Source organism: Triticum dicoccoides, chromosome 1A, assembly GCF_002162155.2.
Source record: "Triticum dicoccoides isolate Atlit2015 ecotype Zavitan chromosome 1A, WEW_v2.0, whole genome shotgun sequence".
In the NCBI taxonomy this organism is placed as follows: domain Eukaryota; kingdom Viridiplantae; phylum Streptophyta; class Magnoliopsida; order Poales; family Poaceae; genus Triticum; species Triticum dicoccoides.
Window position 1 is genome coordinate 283,941,048 of NC_041380.1, and position 6,838 is coordinate 283,947,885.

A 6,838-nucleotide genomic window follows, 5' to 3' on the forward strand; every position below is an offset into this window, starting at 1 on the left:
CGTAAAGGGTTACGTCGATGCAAGTTTTGACACTGATCTGGATGACTCTAAGTCTCGATCTAGATACATATTGAAAGTGGGAGCAATTAGCTAGAGTAGCTCCGTGCAGAGCATTGTAGACATAGAAAATTGCAAAATACATAACGGATCTGAATGTGAAAGACCATTGACTAAGATTCTCTCACAAGAAAAACATGATCACACCTTAGTACTCTTTGGGTGTTAATCGCATAGCGATGTGAACTAGATTACCGAATCTAGTAAACCCTTTGGGTGTTGGTCACATGGCGATGTGAACTATGGGTGTTAATCACATGATGATGTGAACTATCGATGTTAATTACATAGCGATGTGAACTATATTATTGACTCTAGTGCAAGTGGGAGACTGAAGGAAATATGCCCTAGAGGCAATAATAAAGTTATTATTTATTTCCTTATTTCATGATAAATGTTTATTATTCATGCTAGAATTGTATTAACCGGAAACATCATACATGTGTGAATACATAGACAAACAGAGTGTCACTAGTATGCCTCTACTTGACTAGCTCGTTAATCAAAGATGGTTATGTTTCCTAACCATAGACAAAGAGTTGTTATTTGATTAACGAGGTCACATCATTAGTTGAATGATCTGATTGACATGACCCATTCCATTAGCTTAGCACCCGATCATTTAGTATGTTGCTAATGCTTTTCTTCATGACTTATACATGTTCCTATGACTATGAGATTATGCAACTCCCGTTTACCAGAGGAACACTTTGGGTGCTACCAAACGTCACAACGTAACTGGGTGATTATAAAAGGAGCATTACAGGTGTCTCCAAAGGTAGATGTTGGGTTGGCGTATTTCGAGATTAGGATTTGTCACTCCGATTGTCGGAGAGGTATCTCTGGGCCCTCTCGGTAATGCACATCACATAAGCCTTGTAAGCATTGCAACTAATGAGTTAGTTGCGAGATGATGTATTACAGAACGAGTAAAGAGACTTGCCGGTAACGAGATTGAACTAGGTATTGGATACCGACGATCGAATCTCGGGCAAGTAACATACCAATGACAAAGGGAACAACGTATGTTGTTATGCGGTCTGACCGATAAAGATCTTCGTAGAATATGTAGGAGCCAATATGGGCATCCAGGTCCCGCTATTGGTTATTGACCGGAGACATGTCTCGGTCATGTCTACATTGTTCTCGAACCCGTAGGGTCCGCACGCTTAAGGTTACGATGACAGTTATATTATGAGTTTATGCATTTTGATGTACCGAAGGTTGTGCGGAGTCCCGAATGTGATCACGGACATGACGAGGAGTCTCTAAATGGTCGAGACGTAAAGATTGATATATTGGAAGCCTATGTTTGGATATCGGAAGTGTTCCGGGTGAAATCGGGATTTTACCGAAATACCGGGAGGGTTACCGGAACCCCCCGGGAGCTATATGGGCCATAGTGGGCCTTAGTGGAAAAGAGAAGGGGCTGCCCTAGATGGGCTGCACGCCTCCCCCTTCCCCTAGTCCTATTAGGACTAGGAGAGGTGGCCGGCCCACTCCTCCTCTTTTCCCCCTCCGCGAATCCTATTCCAACTAGGATTGGGGGGGGGGGGGAATCCTACTCCCAGAGGGAGTAGGACTCTCCTGCGCCCTCCTCCTTGGCCGGCAAGCCTCCCCCCTCTACTCCTTTATATACGGAGGCAGGGGGCACCTCTAGACAGACAAGTTGATCCACGTGATCTATTCCTTAGCCGTGTGCGGTGCCCCCTGCCACCATATTCCTTGATAATACTGTAGCGGAGTTTAGGCGAAGCCCTGCTGCTGTAGTACATCAAGATCGTCACCACGCCGTCGTGCTGACGGAACTCTTCCCCGACACTTTGCTGGATCGGAGTCTGGGGATCGTCATCGAGCTGAACGTGTGCTCGAACTCGGAGGTGCCGTAGTTTCGGTGCTTGATCAGTTGGATCGTGAAGACGTACGACTACTTCCTCTACGTCGTGTCAGCGCTTCCGCAGTCGGTCTGCGTTGGGTACGTAGACAACACTCTCCCATCTCGTTGCTATGCATCACATGATCTTGCGTGTGCGTAGGAATTTTTTTGAAATTACTACGTTCCCCAACAGTCTCAACCTGCCCTGTCGCTTGGCCAAAAAGATCCACACAGAGGGCCGTCGGGAAAGTATGTCCTTCCAGCCCCCAATTCGTGAATCAACCGCGGGTACTCAACGAACTGACCCGACTTTAGTCTCAACATATATCATGTGTAATATGTATAGTATATACCCGTGATCAACACCCGATGTGATCACGGCCCGATAGTATAACATGGCAAACAGACAAGAATGTAGGGCCACTGATGATAAACTAGCATCCTATACTAAGCATTTAGGATTGCAGGTAAGGTATCAACAGCTGGAGCAACAATGACAGGCTATGCATCAGAATAGGATTAACGGAAAGCAGTAACATGCTACACTACTCTAACGCAAGCAGTAGAGAGAAGAGTAGGTGATATCTGGTGATCAAGGGGGGGCTTGCCTAGTTGCTCTCGCAAGAGAGAGGGGTCGTCAACACCGTAGTCCTACTGGGTAGCAGCGGCGTTGGTTTCGGTGTCTAGCGAGAGAAGAGGGGCAAGAAACAATAAATATTAAGCAAACAGATGCATAGCGATGCATGACATGATAAGTAGCGGTGCTAGGGGTGCCCTAACTCGGTATGAGTTGGTGTCGGTGAAGGGGGGAAATATCCGGGAAAATATCCCCGGTGTTTCGCGTTTTTGGACAGATGAATCAAAGGGGAAAGTTGCGTGTTCGCTATGCTAGAGATGTGTGGCGGACGAACGGGCTGCGTATCCGAATTCGTCTCGTCGTTCTGAGAAACTTTCATGTACAAAGTTTTTCCATCCGAGTTACGGTTTATTTTATATGAATTTTCAAAGTTTTAAAGAATTTCTAGAATTTAATTATTTATTTAAATTCAAATTATCCAGAATAGAAAACGATGACGTCATCATGACATAGGTGTGACGTCAGCAGGTCGAGCCCAGCTGACCAGGTCAAACCAGACCAGTGGGCCCCACTGGTCAGTCTCAGATTAGGTAATTAGGGACTAACTAACTTGTTACAGATTAAATAGGAGGGTGGGTCCCATTAGTCAAAGACTGATTAGCTAATTAGTTAATTAACAGTTTAAATAACCTTTCATTTGTTTACAAAATCAGTTAAATTAGCATGGGGCCCACATGTCAGTGACTGGGCCAGCCCAGTCAGCATAGCTGACTTAGTCAACTAGTCAAAAGGGGGGCCCGGGCTCACTAGTTAGTGACTCGAGGGGTGGCCCCGGTCGGCCAGGTCAGCGGTGGCGCCGGATCTAGCTCCGGCGACCAAATCCGCAGCGGATGGCGCGGCCGTGCGCCGGGTTTCACCGTCCGGCAGCCAAAATAGGTGCGGGCAGGCGCGTTCGAACGGGGAGAGCGCGCCACATCGCGTGGTGAGGCCGGCCGGAGCTAGAGCTGCCGGAAATGGCACCGGCGAGGAGCTAAGGCGGCAGCGAGCTACGGGCCTCGTCGGGGACGGCGCTACGAGGCAAGGTAGGATGCGTGGGGGTGCATTCAGTCCAGAGCGAGGAGCTGCAACAAACCATGGCGGTGGCCAGCCCTGGGGCGGCCGTAGACGGCGTCGTCGTCGAGGTTGGCGGACGCCGAAGTCAGACGTGATGGGGAACGGCTATGCTGGGCACGGTAGGTCCAACGGATGGTCGCTCCGGGTTCTTACAGCGATGCTGAGCACGATGATGTGCTCGAGCGTGGGCTGCAGTAGCTATTCACGCGGCGTGACATGGACGGCGGTGATGAGATACGGCGACGACGGTGAGGTGAGCTAGGAGCTCGAGATCGAGCTCAGAGGAGAGGGGAAAGAAGTGCAGGTTCACAGTGCTCCTGCAGATGTGCTCAAGCGTGCTCAAGTAGGGTTCGGTGTGGCGGAATCGGTGGTGACGCTCGTCAGAGCAGAGGAGGAAGACGGCGACGACATGGGCGCTGCGGTGGCTCCGAGCTCCAACGCGATGCGTCAGTCAAAGTAGCGGACGACGGTGACCCTCAGGGACATAGTGGGAGGTCATGGAGGGGGCGACGAGGCCGGCGAAGCTCTGGGGGCGGCGGATCGAGGCGTCGACCGTGGCGTCGCAGTCGAGGGGGAGGCAAGGACGATGGCGAGGCTCCAAGGCGACCCGGTTGCGATGCTCCATGTAGGCGACGAGGAGGATGTGGCGCATCTCCTCGACATCCTCTCAACGCTCAGGGATGGCACTAGCTGCGAGGACGACGACAGCGTTCCGGTGGGCATGGACGAAGGCGACGAAGTAGGCGGCGATGGTGGCGTTGGGCAAACGTGGGAGAGGGAGTGAGGGGCGCGAGGGGGGAAGAAAGGAGGGGGCTAGGGTTCGTCCACTATGCTGAGGGAGCCTTGTAGGTCGACGACGACGTAGGGGATGGCCGCCACGGCGACATCGGGCGCGTGGACGGCCGAGAAGAGGCCACGGCCATGGCTCTGCCTTCCCTCTTGTCCAGGGAAGTGGAAGGCTGACGTGGGTTGGGCCTTTGTGCACTGTAGAACTTAGGCCCGGTGGCACAGTAAAGGCCAGGCCTTTCTTTTTATTTATACTTTCTTTTATTTCTTTTCTTTTCTGTTTAGGCTAATTGTTTGGGCACCAAATGAGTTTTGTAAAATATGAGAGCTGGCCCACAAATCACAGCACAATATATCCTACCACCAAAAACTAGTTTGGGGTAATTATCATTTCATATTTATTTTATATTAATAAAAAGGTTAATAAATAATGTTTTCAGCCACTATTTGAGGTTGTTTAAGTCACTTATCAAATTTCAATAATGTTGTTTACAATTTTATCATAGCCTCTGATTTATCTACTATTTATTGAACATTTTAGTTTTAATATTTGAAAACTTTTATTGTTTGCTTGATTTTGAATTTGAATTCGAATCGGTTTCGAACTAACGCGAGATTAGCAACAATAACCGAGGTGATGTGGCATCGTTAACGTGGGATTACTGTAGCCTAATTATTCGGCCGTCACAATTCTCCTCCACTACAAGAAATCTCGTCCTGAGATTTAAGAGGTAGAGAAGGGGAGGCAAAGTCTAGTTATGAAATTCTAACGGACATTCTCGCTCTTGGTTGCTCTTCTCGAAGAGGTCGATCCATTACATTGACGTCTTAATTTCTCTGCTTCAGGTCATCGTGGTGAAGTCGTCCTTTTCTTCGGGAACTCCAACGTACTTACGAATAGGTAAGGGGAAGCTCGGCTACGACAGAATGTTTAGGAGGGAAACAATCTGGGGTTAACCCATGAATGAGCATACGATTATCTCTCGATTTGAACATATAAAATACATCAAGAGTAAGGTACGAAGGTACAATAAGAGGTTCCAAGCGGATAGATAGTTGCTCAAAGTCTAAACCAGAGTGAGAAAGGGGTTCAGAGCAGCGAGAGTAAGTATTGCGTCTGATACGAGAATAGAGCACTAGGAAGGTGGCATGTGAATTAAATACGAAGCCAAGCGTGAGGAATAACCATTAGAAACAGGGTTGAACAGGAGAGTCAGGTTTCGATCCTGTGGAACTGTGGGTTATGGGCCCACCATGTGGGTTAAAAGTAGGAGCGGTGACATCTTGCATGGTCATGATAGCAAGGCATGTCAGAGGGTAGCCTGTCAGTTATGTAGGAAACAACGTCGGTACCAAGGGCGAGGGACGAAGAGAATCATTTTCCTGCTTGTTGAACGAGGCGGACCAATAGGAAAAGTTCTCGTTCATCAATGGCTATCGGAATGCCATCAACAATAGTAATAGGGTCTTGTTGATAGAATTGTACACCGAGGTGCTTACATAAGCAGGAGAATATTACTGGATAGCTCATATAGATCACAAGAAAGGTTAAACCAAACAATGGAAAGAAAAATATGATTATTAGATTAAACAGAACAATGGAAAGGAAAATGTTTGTAAACACATATTCCAAGGGTATATCCTTCCCAAGGTCAAGCAGAGCATGATACCCATGATAGGATATAATGTAGAAAACTCTTTAGATAAGGGGAGAGAAATTTCATGACATTACCCATACAACGGTGTTTGAATAATTGATAAGAAAATTTAGCATTGTGCTTCAAATGTTCTTATTGAAAATCGAAGTACCATAGACATGCTTCGAGATAGCACTGACATGTTCTTCAAGGAAAGATCAAACTTGTATACACAAAGGATTCATCAGGAACAACATATAGTATAAGTCTTACGGTTTCCTCATGGAAGAATGGTTAACCTTGCTAAATAGGAAACTGATAACAATAGGTCCTCCGGCCAGGTGTGCTAGGATGACATCACCTTACCGATATATAAGGACCAATGTTATAACTCTTACAAATATGTCCCAACCATCATATCTGACCGAGATTCAGATCTGATTGGTGTTACAATAATTCAGATTCAGGATACCTGAGTAGAAAGGTGCAACACATATTTTCGGGATGACATTGTAAGATTCTCGGGAAATGAACTATGGAGCGAGTTCCGAAACAAGAGTTCATCATTAAATCAAGGAGAGGTGAGGAGGTGGCTGATTGGCTCAGCGAAAATTCATTGAGATTTTCAAAAGATGGATTTCCACACTTATGTGAACAAGGAGATAACATTTGTCATATCAAATGATATAATGATGTATGCTAGAGTAAAAACATACACAATTAAACATTGGCTGAAAGGTGCACCCGATATATGGGCTTAGGTAGTACGATCAATGTTAGAATGGTGTTTCG